This window comes from Colobus angolensis, unplaced genomic scaffold, assembly GCF_000951035.1.
Source record: "Colobus angolensis palliatus isolate OR3802 unplaced genomic scaffold, Cang.pa_1.0 Scaffold79, whole genome shotgun sequence".
Taxonomy (NCBI): Eukaryota; Metazoa; Chordata; class Mammalia; order Primates; family Cercopithecidae; genus Colobus; species Colobus angolensis.
Window position 1 is genome coordinate 6,095,704 of NW_012121709.1, and position 18,838 is coordinate 6,114,541.

An 18,838-nucleotide genomic window follows, 5' to 3' on the forward strand; every position below is an offset into this window, starting at 1 on the left:
TAGCTCTTCCATAACCCGTTTGACTAGAACAATGGATCTTTTGTAATGATGTATCAGACCTTCACTCCCCTCCTGTCAACCTAAATGGCTCCCTATTACTCCTAGAATCCAAATTCTTTCTAATTGCCTACAAGTCTCTCCCTAATCAGAGCATAGCCCATATCTCTCCCACCTCACCCACCTCCGCCCTTCCCCAGCTCTCATCTCCTGCCACACTGACCTTCCTTCTTTCCTTTAAGCCCACCAACTCACCCCAGGGCCTTGTCACTTGCTGCTCCCTATCTGCAAAGCTCTTCCTCCAGACCCTTCAGGAGCTTGCTTCCTGTCACATAGATCCTTAGCCTACATGTCACCTTCTCAAGGAAGCCTCCCTTGACCTCCCAGTCACTCCCGATTATATCAAAGATGTATTCTTTTTCACAGCCCTGAGTCATTCTCTGACATTTTCCAGTTTATTCATCTACTATCTGTCTCCCCGAACTGGAATATAAGCTCCTTAAAGGCAGACACTTTGTCTATCTTGTTTACTTCCTAGAATGGAGCTTGTTACATTATAATGGATCCTTGAATATTTACTGAGTGAATGAATGAATGGCAAAAAAAAAAAAAAAACAGCTCAGTGTAATTGAACATCCAGTCTGTGGAAATGACACTGAGGGGTTTTCAGCCAAGGAGTGACATGATCAGAGGTGCTTTCTAGAAAGGTCACTCTGGCTGCTGGAGGAGTGGGAGGGGAGCAGAGACATATACCAACTTGAAGGACATTTGAATGGGACGTGGTGGTGAGAGAGACACACAGGAGGCTGAGGAACAGAGGTATCAGTGATCAAAAACTTCACTGCAGTTCATTCTACACTGCCCAGACCCATGGACTGTGCCGCAACAGATACCAACATTTTAATTCACTAACTAAATGTACTCTGTGTATTTCAGAACCAGAAACTTCTTTTCTGCTTCTCTCTCTCCATATTTCTCTCGACTCCCAAAAGATAGATTGCACAGTGCTATGCCCACCATGAGTGCCCACTGTATAAACACATGGAGCTTCTAGAAGGTGAAAGATCCGACATTCCCTCCATAAGATGCAAGGGGAGCAATGATAAAGCATTGCTGTTCTGGTCAAGCACAGTGGCTCATGCCTATAATCCCAGCACTTTGAGAGGTGGAGGCAGGTGGATCGCTTGAACTCAGGAGTTTTGAGACCAGCCTGGACAACATGGTGAGACACAGTCTCTACAAAAAAATAAAAATTATCTGGGCATGGTGGTGTGTGCTTGTCCTGTAGTCCCAGCTACTTGAGGGGGCTGAAGCAGGATTGCTTGAGCCCAAGAGGTCAAGGCTGCAGTGAGCTGAGAGCGTGCCATTGCATTCCAGCCTGGTTGACAGAGTGAGACCCTTTTAAAAAAGAATTGCAGTTCTGGAGTCAGACAGAGCTGGTTACACTGCATGCACATTGCTTAGCTTTTGGACCTCAGCATCTTCATCTGTAAAATAGGGATACTGGGAGCTTCCATCTCAGAGAATTCTTGCAAAATTACAAGGGATCCTACATGAAAAGTGTTCAGCGCTGTGCCAGGCACAGAGTAACTCCACAGGAGCTATTATTAGGAATCTCAGTCACTTAAATCAAATCAGCAGCCTCTCCCAGCCCCGCGGCCCCTGCCCTCTGCCTCTGTCCCTGTGTCTGAATCATCCTACTCCCTTTCCCTGTCTTGACTGCTGGTTGGCTGCTATTTCTCCAGACCTGGGATATGTCATAATGTGATTGATGAACCCAATCATAAAAATAACTAGTTATTTTGATGTGGGGTGCGTCATCCCTAAAAATAACTGAGCACTGTGGAAGTGAAGGCACCAAGGCAAATGTTGGTTTGCATTGTGTGCGCACACACTCACACCAACATGCATACACACAAACATGCAGACCCTCACACCAACGTGCACACACACACAACATGCAGACCCTCACATCAACGTGCACACACCCTCACACCAACATGCACACACACACACCAATGTGCACACACACACCAACAGGCACACACTCTCACACCAACATGCACACATACCAACATGCACACTCTCACAACATGCACACACACACCAACGTGCACGCACACACCAACGTGCACACACACACCAAAGTGCACACACACACCAACATGCACACACACACCAACAGGCACACACTCTCATACCAACATGCACACATACCAACATGCACACTCTCACACCAACATGCACACACACACCAACATGCGCACACACACACCAACAGGCACACACTCTACACCAACAGGCACACACACCAACATGCACACACTCTTACACAACATGTGTACACACATCCTTACACCAACATGCACACACACCATGCACACATATACACCAACATGCACACATTCAAAATGTGCACACACATGCATACACCCTTATACCAACATGCACACTCTCACATCAACATGCACACTCCCTTACACCGACATGCACACACACCAACAGGTGCACACACCAACATGCACACACCAACAGGCACACTCACACCAACAGGCACACACACACACCATGTACACACCAACAGGCACACTCACACCAGCATGCACACATCAACATGCACACACCAGCATGCACACACACCAGCATGCACACACCAACATGCACACTCACACCAACATGCACACACTCACACCAACATGCACACACACACCAACATGCACACGCCCTTATGCCAACATACACACATACACACCAATATGCACACACTCATACCAACATGCACACACACCAACGTGCACACACACACACAGAATAGTCACTTTAAATAGGATGGGTAAATACTCCAACTTTAATCAACGGGGAGAAAAGCCTCGCTACGACCACCCATCACTCTCACAGCCAGCTGATGATGGTGACAGCTGACTAGAGGGCTCTTGCCCAGAGGCGGCTCAGCAAGGGACAGAATGAGACAACCTAACTACAGTATCAGAGAACACTGCTAATGGTTTTCCCCAAGCTGCAGCAAAGTGATTGACTTCCAGCCCCAGTAACTTCCAGGACTTCATTTGCCACGAGAGCACCCCTCATTCTAAGTTGGTGTCATGCTGCTTTCCTTTAGCAGAGAAATGCCCCCAAGACATATCAGTCTGACTTGCATGGCAAAGGACGGCAACTCATCATTCTTCCAGCCTCTGGAAACAGGTCCCATGCTGTTGACAGTGCCTCGGAAGAAATTCATTCTTTATTGCTGGGACCATTTTCTTCCTCCCTGTACACTTCAGGAATGATGGGCACAAGGTTCAAAACACCTCTAGACTTTTTAGAAACAGATGAAGCCCAACTTGCCAATGGTGTCACCTTCCTGGGGACATCATCTTTGACTCCTCCTGGCAGATACCACCTCAGCCTTCTGGAAGATGATGCCACCTTTCACAGGGAGCTCAGCATGCCAAGTGGAACAGACTGGAATGCCAGAAGACCACAAGATTCGGAGAAGTGGCTCAGGATTGTCGGGACACCAAGACCCTCTGGAAGGGACCCAGAATCTTCACAGATGTCCCCAGCTTCCAGAGAATGACATTTGCCTCCAAGATGCAGGAAAGAGGTTGTGACAGCTTGCTGGCAGGAATTCAGACTGAGTGAAGGTTGGAGACAGAAGGTTGGTTTTTATTTATTGAGACAGGGTCTTGCTCTGTTGCCCAGACTGGAATGCAGTGGTACAATCATAGTTTACTGCAGCCTTGAACTCTTGGGCTCAAGCAATCCTCTCGCCTCAGCCTCCTGAGAAGGTGAGGCTACAGGTGTGTGCCATCAATTTTTTGTAGAGACAGGGTCTCACTATGTTACCCAGACTGGTCTCAAACTCCTGGGCTCAAGTGATCCTCCGGCCTCAGTCTCCCAAAGTACTGGGACTACAGACATGAGCCGCTACATCTGGCCAAAGCCTGAATTTTTGTTGTTGTTGTTGTTGTTGTTTTGAGACAGGGTCTCTCACTCTGTCACCCAGGCTGAAGTGCAGTGATATGAACACAGCTCATCGCAGCCTTAACCATCTGGGCTCAAGTGATCCTCCTACCTCAGACACCTGTGTAGCTGGGACCACAGGTGTGTGTCACCATGCCTAGCTAATTTTTTAATTTTTTTTTTTGCAGAGACGGGGGTCTCGCTATCTTTCCCACGCTGGTCTTGAGCTCCTGGACTCAAGCAATCTTCCTGCCATGGCTTCCAAGGTGCTGGGATTAAAGGCGGAAGCCACCAAGCCCAGCTGGCCTGCATTTAAATACAAGCATCACCTCTTACCAGTTCGGCCTTTGTAAGCAAGTGCATGTGTGAGCCTCAGTTTCCTAGTGTGTAAATTGGGGAAAATACCTACCCAATAAGGTGATGGTGAGGACTAAACGAAATGATCTCAGGAAATTACATCCCAGGTATAAGGTAAAAAAACAAGTTGTCATTATCGTCAGCATGACGTTAGACAAATGTGGAAGGGATATAAGCTGCCCTGTAGATTTCCAAACCCATGCTACATTCCTGGAAGCTCCCAGTGATATTTCACACCCAAAGGAATCTCATCATGTTGGGAAAAGACCGTGGCCTTCACAGTCAAACAGGCCTGGGTTCAAATCCCAGCTCTGCCCATTACCAGGCATGTACCCTGGATTTCCCCAAGGCTCAGTTTCCGCAGCTGTGAAATAGATGTGGAGTTCCCAGAGTAGAGGGGATGATAAACATGCCAGGAAGGGCTCACAAGATGCAGGAAGGGCTCACAACACTATGGCTCAATTATCCCTGTAGATCTCCAGCTCAACCCATACGTTGATAGAACCCCCATGGCATTCAGTCCCAGACCTGCTGCCCAGCCTCCAAAATGCCCAGCAACTCCACAGCCAAGGAGGCCAGCCCAAAGTCTCTTAATTCCCCTGCTCACTCATTTAACAAGCATTCACCAAGTGCCTGTTGAGCCTCGAGCTTTGAATTGGAGCCTGGGAACATAACAAAGAACAAAGCCAACCCAGCCCCTGCTCCCCAGAGCTTACCATGCAGATGGTGAAGAGATCATCACACAAAGACTGGGTTAGGGTTCCTCAAAAAAGTGAAAGCTAGAATGACCACAGGACTCAGCAATTCCACTTCTAGGCATATACCCCCACACTAAAAACAGGTGCTCAAACAAATCCTGGTATGCAAATGTCCACAGCCGCCCTATTCACAATGGCCAAAAGGTGGAAACCACCAGCATGTCCATCAACAGGAATGGATAATAAAACGTGACCTATCTATACAATGGAATCTTATTCAGCCATAAAAAGGAATAAAGTACTGATACATGCCATAGCTGGGTGAATCTTGAAAATATTTTGCTAAGTGAAAGAAGCCAGATGCAAAGTGTCACATCTTACAGGATTCCACTTACAGGAAATGTCCAGAACAGGCAAATCCACTGAGACAGAAAGTAGAGGGGTGGTTTCCAGAGACTGCGGGAAGGAGGGAATGAGGAGCGACTGTTTAATGGCTATGGGGTTTCTATTTGGTGTGATGACAATACTTTGGAACTAGACAGAGGCATAATGGCACAACACTGTGAATGTACTAAATGCTACTGAATTGTTCACTTTAAAATGATTAATTTTATATTATATAAATTTCACCTCAATTTTTTTTTGACACAGGGTCCCGCTCTGTCACCCCGGCTGGAGTGCAGTGGCACAATCATGGGTCACTGTAGCCTCAAACTCCTGGGCTCAAACCATCCTTCCACCTCAGCCTCCCAAGTAGCTGGGACCACAGTTGTGCACCATCATGCCTGGCTAATTGTTTTTCTTATAGACAGGGTCTCACTATGTTTCATGGTCTGGAATTGAACTCCGGGGCTCAAGCAATCCTCCTGCCTCAGTCTCCCAAAGTACGAGTATTACAGACGTGAACCACCACACCCCGCCGGTCACTTCGATTTTTTAAAAAGACTGGATGATGTAGAACAGGGGTAAATGCTTTGACAGGAAAGTGTGAAACGCTGTGGGCAGAATGGGGGCCCTAATCCCGTGTCACTGACCAGATTGACTAGTTATCTCAAAAGCTAATTTTTTTCTTCTCACCTTTGAAGTATCAAATGGGATCTTCCTACAGCCCATGTCTGAAGACTGCATTCCTAAGAAAGCAAAGGCACCAGGGGTGGGGCTACCTGTCCTGAGAAGGGAAAAGTGGAGAAGAAGCTGCCCTGCCTGGTGCCAGCTACTAAATCTCTCATATCTGCGCTTCTGTCTGGACTGATTCCTGTTCCAGCTGCAGGCTAATCAAGTCTTGAGAGAAGGCTCTAAGAAGTTCCTAAAGAAACAGAGGAAGCTGGGCATGGTGGCTCATGCCTGTAATCCAGCACTTTGGGAGGCCAAGGCAGGAGGATCACTTGAGGCCAGGAGTTCAAGACCAGCCTGCGCAACATGGTGAAACCCTGTCTCTACTAAAAATACAAAAATTACTGGGCGTGGTGGCACACGCCTGTAATCCCAGCTACTCGGGAGGCTGAGGCAGGAGAATCACTTGAACCTGGGAGGTGGAGGTTTCAGTGGGCTGAGATCGCACCATTGCACTCCAGCCTGGGCAACAGAGCGAGACTCTGTCTCAAAAACAAAACAAAACAAAAGTTACTAAGGAAATAGAGGAGGAGGAAAAGGGGGAGGTAGGCAAAAAGTTCTCCCCATATATATATATATATATGTATGTGTGTGTATATATATATATGAATATATGTGTATATATGTATATATATATGTATGTATGTATCTACCCAAAATAACTGAAAACAGAGACTCAAACAGATCTTAGTACATCCATGTTCATAGAATAATTATTTACAACAGCCCAAAGAAAGAAACAACCCAAGTGTGCATCAATGGATACATGGATAAACAAAAGGTACTATATGCATACAATGGAATATTCTTCAGCCTTAAAAAGGAATGATATTCGAATACATGCTGCCACATGGGTGAACCTTAAAAACATGATGCTGAGTGAGAGAAGCCAGACACAAAAGGCCACACAGTGTAGGAGTCCCCTTATCCGAAATATCTAGAAGAGGCAAATCCGTAGTGGACTGCCAGGGGCTGGGAAAGACAAGAATAGGTATTAAGTGATTCCTTAATGGGTACAGGTTCTATTTGGTGTGATGAATACGTGTTGGAAATAGATAGTGGTGATGATTGCACAACATTGTAAATATACTTCATGCCACTGAATTGTAGACTTAAAAAATGGTCAGAATGGGCCGGGCACGGTGGCTCATGCCTGTAACCCCAGCATTTTAGGAGGCCAAGGTGGGCAGATCAACTGAGGTCAGGAGTTCAAGATCAGCCTGGTCAACATGGTGAAACCCCGTCTCTATTAAAAGTACAAAAATTAGTCAGGCGTGGCAGCGGGCACCTGTAATCCCAGCTACTCGGGAGGCTGAGGCTGAAGAATAGCTTGAACTGGGAGGCGGAGGTTGCAGTGAGCCACGATCGCAGCACTGCACTCCAGACCAGGCAACAGAGCGAGCCTCCATTAAAAAAAAAAAAAAAAAGTCAGAATGGCATAATTTTATATTGTATCTATTTTACCATAATAAATAATTTTTTTCTTTAATCATAAATGATGCATGAACATTGTCCTTACTCTCTCTAAAAGCAAAATTAAGAGGGTTGGGATCAGGGATCCAGCAGACTGGTGCTGAAGCTCAGCACTGTCACTTCAAGCTGAGTGGTCTTGGACAACTCTCTTAACATCTCTTTTCTCATCTATAATAGTACCCACAACTAAGGGTGGTTGTGAACATAATGGATGCAAACCACAGTCCCCGGCTCTTAGCGTTGACTACATAGCGATGATTGTTAAGACTCTGGGGCACCTAAAAGGCACCAAAATTCTTTTCCACCTCCAAGAGCTGTGCTAGGTTGAGTGTAAAAAAGACTCAGGCTCTTAGCCCTGTGAGACGAGGCTGTGCACCTGCAAGATGACAGGAGAGGTGATAATTCAGTGACAATGGCTCTTCGTAGAGACTTCAAAGAAACATCCAAAGGACATCTTCCAAGGTTGGGTATATGAGAACATCAACCTTTCTGAAGGCCTGTATGTGCATTACCCAAACACCACCTGTGACAAGGCTGCTTTGGGGGCCTACGGCTCACCTCGGGGCAGGGCCAGGAGGAAGAAGGGCAGAAGCCAAAGGGGCCTGCTGGACACCATCTCAGATGGCCACAGGAGCGAGCGACCAAGGTTGCTGTTTTGAGGTTTACTGAGCCCACCATACACATTGAGGGGGGGTCCTGGGGGTCTCTGTGGCCTTTCTCCACAGGGTCAGTTTCCTGTTGGTGGTTCCTCATGTGCTATTTTTAATTATTCTGCCCCCAAAAGCTTAAAAACTCCAAGAGTCACAGAGGCCTGGGTGCTTATCCCCTGGGGAAAAGAAGCGGTGGGGAGCTGGAGAGGCCAAGCTCTGTGGCTGTTCAGTTGGAGAAAAGCAGATTCCAATAGGATAGTGTATTAGTCCCTTCTCACATTGCTATTAAGAAATACCTGAGACTGGGTGATTCCAATAGGATAGTGTATTAGTCCATTCTCACATTGCTATTAAGAAATACCTGAGACTGGGTGAGGTATTTATTTTTATTTTTTAATTTTATCTTACTTTAATTTCTGGGATACATGTGCTGAACGTGCAGGTTTGTTACATAGGTACACATGTGCCATGGTGGTCTGCTGCAGCTCTCAACCCGTCATCTAGGTTTTAAGCCCGTATGCATTAGATATTTGTCCTAATGCTCTCCCTCCCCTTTTCCCCTACCCCGCAACAGGCCCCGGTGCGTGATGTTCCCCTCCCTGTGTTTGTGTGTTCTCATTGTTCCACTCCCCCTTACAAATGAGAACATGTGGTGTTTGGTTTTCTGTTCCCGTGTTAGTTTCCTGAGCATGATGGTTTCCAGCTTTACCCGTGTCCCTGCAAAGAACACGAACTCATTATTTTTTATGGCTGCATAGTATTCCATGGTGTATACGTGCCACATTTTCTTTATCCCGTCTATCATTGATGGGCATTTGGGTTGGTTCCGAGTCTTTGCTATTGTAAATAGTGCTGCAATAAGTATTCGTGTGTGTGTGTCTTTATACTAGGATGATTTATAATCATTTGGGTATAAATATTTTATTTTATTTTATTTATTTTTAAGACTGAGTCTCACTCTATCACCCAGGCTGGAGTGCAGTGCAGTGGCACGATCTCAGCTCATTGCAACCTCTGCCTCCTGGGTTCGGGTGATTCTTGTGCCTCAGCCTCCTGAGTATCTGGGATTATGGGCATCTGCCACCACATCCAGCTATTTTTTTTTTTTTTTTTTTTAGTAGAGACAAGGTTTTGTTATATTAGCCAGGCTGATCTCAAACTGTTGGCCTCAAGTTATCCACCCACCTTGGCCTCCCAAAGTGCCAGGATTACTGGCATGAGCCACCACACCTGGCTGTGACTTGGTAATTTACAAAGAAAGAAGGTTTCATTGGTTCACAGTTCCTCAGGCTGTCCAGGAAGGATGATGCTGGCTGGCATCTGCTCAGCTTCTGGGGTGGCCTCAGGAAATTTATAATCCTAGAAGAAGGCAAAAGGAGAGCCAGCACTTCACGTGGCCAGAGTAGGGTTGGGTGGGGAGGAGGTCCCATGCACTTTCAAATGACCAGATCTCACGAGAGCTCACTCACTATCCCAAGAACAGCATCAAGAGAGAAATCTACCCCCATGATCCAATCACCTCTCACCAGGCCCCACCTCCAATATTGGGGATTATAATTTGACACGAGATTTGGGCAGGGACACAGATCCAAACCATATCAGATGGAGAAGGGGCCGGGGAGGTCCAGGGAAGCAGGAAGTACCGTGGGCTGGGGGAAGAAGAACAGCAGGTGGCCTGGGATTCCCAAGAGGCCCTGGGGCTGAAGAATTTTATATGACCAGGGTTGTTCACCATAAAAACTTGTCCCTAAGAAAAGGGTGACTGAAAAGGCAATGGAAGGGGCATGGGACACATTTGTCAAAAGGCATGGTGAGCAGTGCCATTCACTAGCCAGGTAACCTCAAGCAAGGGTATAAGTTTCCTATGACAGCAAGCTTGGAGGCTTAATACAACATACATTATCTTAAAATTCTGGAGATCAGAATTTCAAAATACGTCTTACAAGGCAAAAATCAAGGTGTCAAGAAAACTGTATTCCTTCTAGGACCTCTAGGGAAGAGTCTGTTTCCTTGTCTTTTCCAGCTTCTAGAGACCATCAGTATACTTTGCTCCTGGCTCCTTCCTCCCTTTCCCAAGCCACTGGTGTAGCATCTTCAGACCGCTCTGACTCTGACCTCTGACCCTCCTGCCTTCATCTTTCCCTTATGAGGACGCTTGGGACGACTTTGAACACGCCCAGACCATCTATGATAATCTCCCCATCTCAAGATCCTTCATTTAATGACATTTTCAAAGTCCCTTTACCATGTAATGTCACATATTCACAGGTCACATACTCACAGATCACAAGTTCAGAGATGTCCCTGGGGATGAGGGTATGGGCATCTTTGGGGAAAGGGGGTCATTATTCTGACTACTACAGCAAAGAATTCCCTCCTCCTCTCTGAGCCTCGACTTTCTCATCTGTAAAATGGGGCTAATAATAATAGCACTGACATTTGGGGTTTGTCTGAGGATGACACCAGGAATAGAATGATCTCTTAGCAGGCCCCTGGGAAAAACCAAGCGGCAGGGGATGTTGGTCAGGGTCCAACCCTTTCTTTCCCCACCCACTCCCTTTTCCCCACAGACACCCCAGGAGGCCTATCGCATCTTTGGAATCAGGGTTTGCCAACTCCTTGTCCAAGTGTGAGGCTCAGGAGACAGTGACATATTGACTCCCAGCCCCGGCACTGACAAGAGGGTATCATTCTTCATATAAAAGTGAAAAATGAATCTTCACACCCCCCGATCTGGGAGTAATGGGATTTTTCAGGCAGGCTTCATTACTGTGCCTCGGTGCCATTTGACTGATAATTGCATTCTGAAGCTGGAATTGATAAATTGCCCATGCATTGTCATTACTGGATGTTTACCTGATCTATTTGATGAATATTAATTCACAAAAAAATATTTCCATTCCTGAAGCGATTCCGGGCAAAATGATGCCTTTCTCTCTCCTACCAGGGACTGCCGAAACAATGTACAGAGTTAAGTAATAACAAGCCCTTGTCAGAGTGATTTATTGGGCATGAAAACAAAGAGAGAGGAGGACTTCAGCCTCTCCTTTATTAAGCAACACCTAGGGGAAGGAACACAGCGTTCCATTCCAGAGCTGGGAGCGGACCACAGACAGGTGGCATTTGAAGGCCATAGAGAAAAGAGTTTATATGATATATTCACCTTTTGCCAAGGTATCTTCCAAGGAGTGCCAAGATGTTTCCTATGTATCCCTGGGATATATAGAAAAGGGTTGAAAGCTTATAGAAAAGGGTTGAAATTGGCCAGGCACGGTGGCTCACACCTGTAATCCCAGCACTTTGGGAGGCCGAGGCGGGCGGACCACGAGGTCAGAGATTGAGACCATCCTGGCCAACATGGTGAAACCCCATCTCTACTAAAAATACAAAAAAAAATTAGCCAGGCACGGTGGCGGGAGCCTGTAGTCCCAGCTACTCAGGAGGCTGAGGCAGGAGAATGGCATGAACTCAGGAGGTGCAGCTTACAATGAGCCGAGATCGCACCACGGCACTCCAGCCTGGGCGACTCCTTGAGCGAGACCCCGTTTCAAAAAAATTAAATTACATTAAATTTAAAAAAGAAAAGAGTTTCAAATTTCATAATTTCAAATTTATGGAGCACTAGCTACGATTCTGTCTTTCTGGCCATGCCTTTAATCCTCACTACAAACTTGAGAGGCTGAGCCCATCATTGTCCCCATTTTACAGAGGAGTACACTGGGGCTCAGAGAGGTTAAGATCATACTCATCCAAGGCGATACTGCTTGAAACCGGCAGAGCTGCATCTGGAACCTAACTCTGACTCCCAAAGACAGTTCTCTTTCCATTTATAAGGGGTTGGCAAACTATAGTCCATGGGCTATTTTTGTAAACTGAGTTTCATTGAAACATAGCCATATTCATTCATTTATTGTTTTTGGAGGTTTTTGTGAGACAGGATCTTGCTCTGTCACCCAGGCTGGGGTGCAGCGATACAATCTCGGCTCACTGCAACCTCCGCCTCCCAGGTTCTAAGTGATTCTCCTGCCTCGGCCTCCGGAGTAGCTGGAATTTTAGGCATGTGCCACCACCCCTGGCTAATTTTGTATTTTTAGTAGAGACAGGGCTTCACCACGTTGGCCAGGCTGGTCTCGAACTCCTGACCTCAAGTGATCCACCCGCCTTGGCCTCCCAAAGTGCTGGGATTACAGGCGTGAGCCACCGCGCCCGGCCATTGATTGTTTATACCTGATTTCACACTACAATGGCAGAACTGAGTAGTTTCAACAAAGACCATATGACCTTCGAAGCCTAAAATCTTTACTATCCAGTCCTTTAAGAAACAGTTAGCTGACCCCTGCTCCTATACCATTTGCCAGCAAGTTCAGAGTCCACCTGGAGACCCTAGACTGAATACCCAGTAAATGTCAGCCAAACGATAATTACTATTGTCGCTGTTGTTGTTTTAGTATCATGCTATTATTATACTGCTTTTATCATATTTATCTCCTTGAGAAAGACAAAGAAATCTTTCCAGTCACCCCATTAAGGAACCGACCTTCAAGATAATAAGTGTTGTGTTTCCTGCAGTAAATCATAAGATCCTTAAACACATTGAATAATATCTTAGGTCTTTCAATATTTCCAGCTTCTTAATGAGAATTTAAATTGCAACCGCATCCTTCAACAAGCTCTTCTGAAAATGTAACCTGCTCTCCCTCTCATTACAGAACAATTCCAGAGATGTCCAAAGGCACACGGTTGGAAAAGGTCCAAGTTATTTACCAAGATATGGATGGGAATAGTCAGACCGCTTGGCGTATCTTAGCCCATCTTTCCAGGCTGCCCAGAGCCCACTCAGCATCCCTGGAAGCCATGAAAGAATTCCTGGGCTCTAAGTAGGGTGACCAACCATCGTGGATGGACTGAGGGATTTCCAGGGATGTGGGACTTTCAGTGCTAAGACCAGGAACACCCTGGGTAAACTGGGATGAGTTGATCACCCTCTCTCCAAGACATTTGGCATTCACTCCACCAGAAACAGATGGGAAGCCCAGCTGAAGTCAACCACAAATCTTTAATTTGGGAGAATTTCTTGTCAAACCCAACCTCCCACACACACCTTTTTAGCGAATAGCTTGGCTGTGCTGAATTTAGACTCTGAATATTACTCAAGCCATCTTTGAACCACCTTGGGCCAAAACAGAGGTGTGGCCTTCCCTGGTAACTTCTCTAGAGACCAAGAAGGGTAGAAATAGAGAACACAGATTCTACACTCGCTAGTCATATAAACGTGGGCAAGGTACTTCCTGCCTCTGAGCCTCAGTTTCTTCATCTGTAAGATAGGGACAACAGAAACACTTGCTTCAAAGGGTTCAGGTCATGAAGAAATAAGTTAAAACAACCAAAGCCCGTTCAACAGAGCCTGGTACCCAATAACTGTTTTGTGCTGGCTATGCTTCAAAATCTCTGAACCTGAATTTGCACCGTGCAGATTTGCTTATTTTAGACCCTGGCTAAGTGTGGTCCCTAACCAGCAGCAGCAGCATCCTCCAGAAGCTGGTTAGAAATGCAGGTTTCCAGGCTAGGCACAGTGGCTCATGCCTGTAATTCCACTTTGGGAGACCAAGGCAGGCAGATCACTTGAGGTCAGGAGTTGAGACCAGCCTGGCCAACATCGCGAAATCTCGTCTCTACTAAAAATACATAAATTAGCTGGGTATGGTGGTGCGTGCCTGTAATCCCAGCTACTCGGGAGGCTGAGGTACGAGAATTGCTTGAACGCAAGAGGCAGAGGTTGCAGTGAGCCAAGATTGTGCCATTGCACTCCAGCCTAGGTGACAGAGGAAGACTTTGCCTCAAAAAAAGAAAAAAGAAAGAAAAGAAATGCCGGTTTCCACGCCCAATCCCAGACCTGCTGCAGCCGAATTAATGTAATATGATCCCTAGCTGAGGCACGTGAACATTAAGTATGCGGAGTGCTGTTTTAAACAACATCTGGCATTCCCTAAAAGTTAAGACTCAGGAGGGAGATGAGTATAAGGACAGATCACAGGAAGGGAGTATGGGATTCCAGAGGCACTTGCTCTGGCCTGGGGCTTTGCTGCTCACATGTGGCATATTCAGATTCCCTGCTTCCATCCCAGTTGCAAGTTAGAATTACCCAGGATGCTTTTGTAAATCCTGGTACCCAGACACCACCCCAGCCCAATTAAATCAGCTCTAGGAGTGAAGGCCAGGCAGCCAGAGTTTCAAAGTTCCCCAGGCGACTAACTGCAACCAGGAGCGAGACTCAGGGCTCCAGCCTAGACCAGATCCTAAAACTCGTCTAGGGCTCCATTTCCCTCTCTCTAAGTCGGCAGAAGTGGACTAAGGACTTCAATATAGAATTATCTTAAGGAAATTTACATAACAAAATTGACCACTTTCACGCAGACACTTCAACGGCATTTACACTCACAATGTGGTGCAACCACCACCTCTATCTACCAAACATTTATATCATCCCCAGAGGAAACCCCAGACCCACTAATAACAGTCTCTCCCCATGTCCCCTCTTCTCAGCCCCTGGCAACACCAATCTGCTCTGTCTCTATGGGTTTACCCATTCCGGACATTTCATAGAAATGGAATCTTGCAGTACAAGCCCTTTTGTGTCTGGCTTTTTTCACTTTGTCTAATCTTTTGAGGTTCGTCCACATTGCAGCATGCATGCATATCTCATTTCTTTTAAGTTACATTGAGACACTAGTGTTCAGTGAATCGAATCGAAACTCCAATTCATCTGCTGTACAGGCTGGGGCCTCAAGAACAAGCCTCTCACTTCCCAGAGTGCCTGTCCCCACGCCCGTCCCCTGTCAGGATCCATTACGGAGGGACAAGGATGGAGACACAGGTGCCTGTTCCGCTCAGCGTCAGCTGGAGCAGCCGTGACACTTCCTTTTCATGGTGGGGAGTCTGCAGTGCCACCGGGAAGCTGTGAGTCCCTGATCAAACCTGACAGGAGGGAAGCTGAGCAGCGAGACAGCCTCACTCTAACCCGATGACCTGCTCAAGAAACAAAGCCAGGAGAAAATGAAGCAGGCGATTCCCGGGCTTCTTGGAAACCGAGTATATTTTAGAAACCCACCTCCAAATTCCACCGACCACCAGGGTATCCCCCCTCCATCTAGAAAACCAGAGTGAGGGCTTGGGTGCAGCATATAAAACAGAGAGAGATGGAGAGAAGAGACATAAGAAACCTACTGTCACTTTTGGACATTTCTGTAAACTGAGTTCTACCAAATAATACTATTCCACAATGTGTTAACAGGTTCTATGGGAAAGCGAAACCCCATGCTCTAACAAGTTTGGGTTATCACCAAATATCAGCTCCCATTTTTGGAGATTCTCCAAGGAAGTCTGCAAATCAAAGGCTCTGAGAAGTCCTGCAGGAAAGAAAACTATACTCATTTATTATCAAGGAAATATTTCTAGGGGAGGAAACTCACTGACCTATAAATGCATCATAAACATCCCTACACATCTTGAATTCCTTGTTCAACAAATATCTATTGAGAACTTACTATGTGCCAGGCACGGTTTCAGGGACTGAGAATGTGGTAGTGGAAAAGATAGTTATGATTCCTGCATCCCAAAAAAATCTACATTTTAGTAAGTGGAGATGGGTAATTAACAAACTAATAAGTAAACAAGAATAACAACACCTGAAATCCGCTCTTTCAGTGTCTGCCTCAAAGTTCCCTTCATTCAAACCTTTCCAGCCCCCTCCAATCAAGAGTCATGTCTCCTTCTTTGAGCTCCTACAAATTTATGGCCTGCACCATTCAGGAGGTAATACATTGTGCTCTGCCTGTGACAGCTCCCAAATAATTATGTTAAACTTTCATAATCTCTTGGATTGATAAAGTTCCAGGCTTTATGTCTTGTTTTCTCAGCCACATTGCATGTTCCTTGGAGGAAGGAAAGGAGTCTCTGTTTCTCTCCCCTCTTGACTCCAATTGTGTAAAGCCCAAAGTATGGCATTTCCTTAGGCCACTCTGAGTGGATTATAATGAGTCTGGATGTCATATACGGCCCTGTCCAAGGGCCTCTTGGACCTACCAAAGCAGAACCACAAATGCGGAGCCCAGAAATCAGTGTTTTTGCAAGCATTCCATGGGACTCTGATGCACAGGCAAGCTTGAGAACCTCTTAGCCTACAGTATCTACTCCTGCCTCCTAGATCCTGGGATTTAATCCCAGCTCCAACTTTGATAAGTAGGAAATCAAGTTTGGAAAATCAAATGAGGAAGTTATTTAACCCCTTTAAACCCCAATTTCCTCATCTCTAAAATGGGAGTAGTAATAGTGACTACCTCAAAGAGTTGGTATGAGGATTAAATGACATTTTCCTTTGGAAGAGGTTTAGTCCCGGGCCTGGTCCACAGTTGGAACCCAATCCCTGCTAGATCTCACTAGCATGATTACTTCCATGATCACTAAGAAAACGTAGCATGTTTAATTACATTTCAATCTGAAGCCTCTGCCCATCTCTCCATCCTCAACTCCTACACTCCTCTCCTCTCCCATCCATTCCAGCCCTGGTGAATTCTTTGTCATCCTTCCAATGAAACCCGCTCATTCCTACTCTGGTTAGCTGACCACAACAAGCTCCTTCCTCCTAGGCCACATCTAAATGACGTTTCCAGCCTCCTTCGTAGTTAGAGTTCTGGCCAATGGAATATGGATGCAGCAAATTAGAGCACTTCTAGACATGGTCAGTAAAAACTCCTGTGCAATCTTACACATCCTCTCCTTTTCCCCTCTCCTTCTCCCCAGTCTACCTTCTGGGTGTTAACATCCAGGGCAATCCTGGTAACTACACATTGAAGATGGTACAGCATGGGTCCTGGGCTTCCTGAATGACCATGTGGAGCAGAGTCCCCACCCCCCACGTCTAATCCAGAGCATCCATTTTTAGACTTTACCTAAGTTAGAATTAAACTTCTACCATATTCAGCTGCTGAGACTTTAAGGTTTATCTTTTACAATAATCAGCACTACCTTAACTAGTACATCACCGGAGGGGCTTAGATGTGCTGTTCCCTCTTCCTGGAAATTTCTTCCCTATTCATACCTCTATGCCAAGGTTTCTCAACTTTGACACTGTTAACTTTTGGATCTGGCTAATTCTTTGTTGATGGGGGTTGCGCTGTCCTATGTATTGAAGGATGTTAAGCAGCATCCCTGGCTCCTACCCACTAGAAAGGGGAAGTAGCACCCCCTTCCCCATCTGTGACAACCAAACATATCTCCTGAGATTGCCAAATGTCCACGGAGGCAGAAAAAAGGGGTGCAAAATCACCCCCAGTTGAGATTCACCAATCTACATAAATGTCAGCTTCTTAGAAAGTACTTTCCTGGCCACTTAAACTAAAATAACCCGTTTGCCTCATCAACATCACTCTCTGTTGCTTTGCCCCACTTGTTTGTGGTTGTCCGTAGAACGTGCCACTCACTGAAATTATATTACGAATCAGTTTACTGGTTTGCTAGCTCTCTCCCCAGCTTCCATATAAGTCCCACATGAGCAGGGGCCTTGTCCATTTTGTTCTCTGCTGTATCCCTCATGCCCAGCCCAGCACCCAGCTCCTAGCAGGAGCTAAAAAATAAATAATCTAATAAATACTTAATGAATGAGAGGCAAATCAGATGCCAGCAGTGAGAAATGGATGGGGATGGGAGGGTTAGAACTCAGGGGATGGACAGTGTAATTTGACCCAAATTTACTTAGTGATTCAGAAAGCAGAAAGTAATTCCAGTGACTGAAGAGAGGGTAAAGATGAATTTTGAAGGCCGTTGGCATTTGTGAGGTTCAGTCTCTGTAGTTCTGTCAACAGCAGCTCTCAGCTGGGAGGAAGTAGAGCCCGAATGAGCCTTTGCTGAGGCACCCCTCAAGGACTGGCCACCAGTGAGCTGTTAACCAATGGAACCTAACAAATGGATCTGGGTTTGGTTTTTTGGGGTTTTTTTGTTTGTTTGTTTTGTTTTGTTGTTTTGCCTCACTGCAGTCATATAACAAAGAACTGATGCCCTTTCCCCTGGCTGGCAGCGCAGAGGCCGCACGATGCCTGGAGTTACTGTAAAAGACGTGAACCAGCAGGAGTTCGTCAGAGCTCTGGCAGCCTTCCTCAAAAAGTCCGGGAAGCTGAAAGTCCCCGAATGGGTGGACACCGTCAAGCTAGCCAAGCACAAAGAGCTTGCTCCCTACGATGAGAACTGGTTCTACACACGAGCTGCTTCCACAGCGCGGCACCTGTACCTCCGGGGTGGCGCTGGGGTTGGCTCCATGACCAAGATCTATGGGGGACGTCAGAGAAACGGCGTCATGCCCAGCCACTTCAGCCGAGGCTCCAAGAGTGTGGCTCGCCAGGTCCTCCAAGCCCTGGAGGGGCTGAAAATGGTGGAAAAGGACCAAGATGGGGGCCGCAAACTGACACCTCAGGGACAGAGAGATCTGGACAGAATCGCCGGACAGGTGGCAGCTGCCAACAAGAAGCATTAGAACAAACCATGCTGGGTTAATAAATTGCCTCATTCATAAAAAAAAAAAAAAAAAAAAAAAAA

At 46.3% G+C, this 18,838-nt stretch overlaps 1 protein-coding gene and 1 pseudogene across 2 annotated transcripts in view; one reads left to right on the plus strand and one right to left on the minus strand.

Moving 5' to 3' along the window:
- Positions 1-18,838, minus strand: part of KSR2 (kinase suppressor of ras 2) — a 509,446-nt gene that overhangs the window by 321,662 nt on the left and 168,946 nt on the right. The window lies entirely within an intron of this gene.
- Positions 18,308-18,822, plus strand: LOC105502298 (annotated as a pseudogene). The gene has a single exon (XR_001000318.1). The product of XR_001000318.1 is annotated as a 40S ribosomal protein S19 pseudogene (transcript).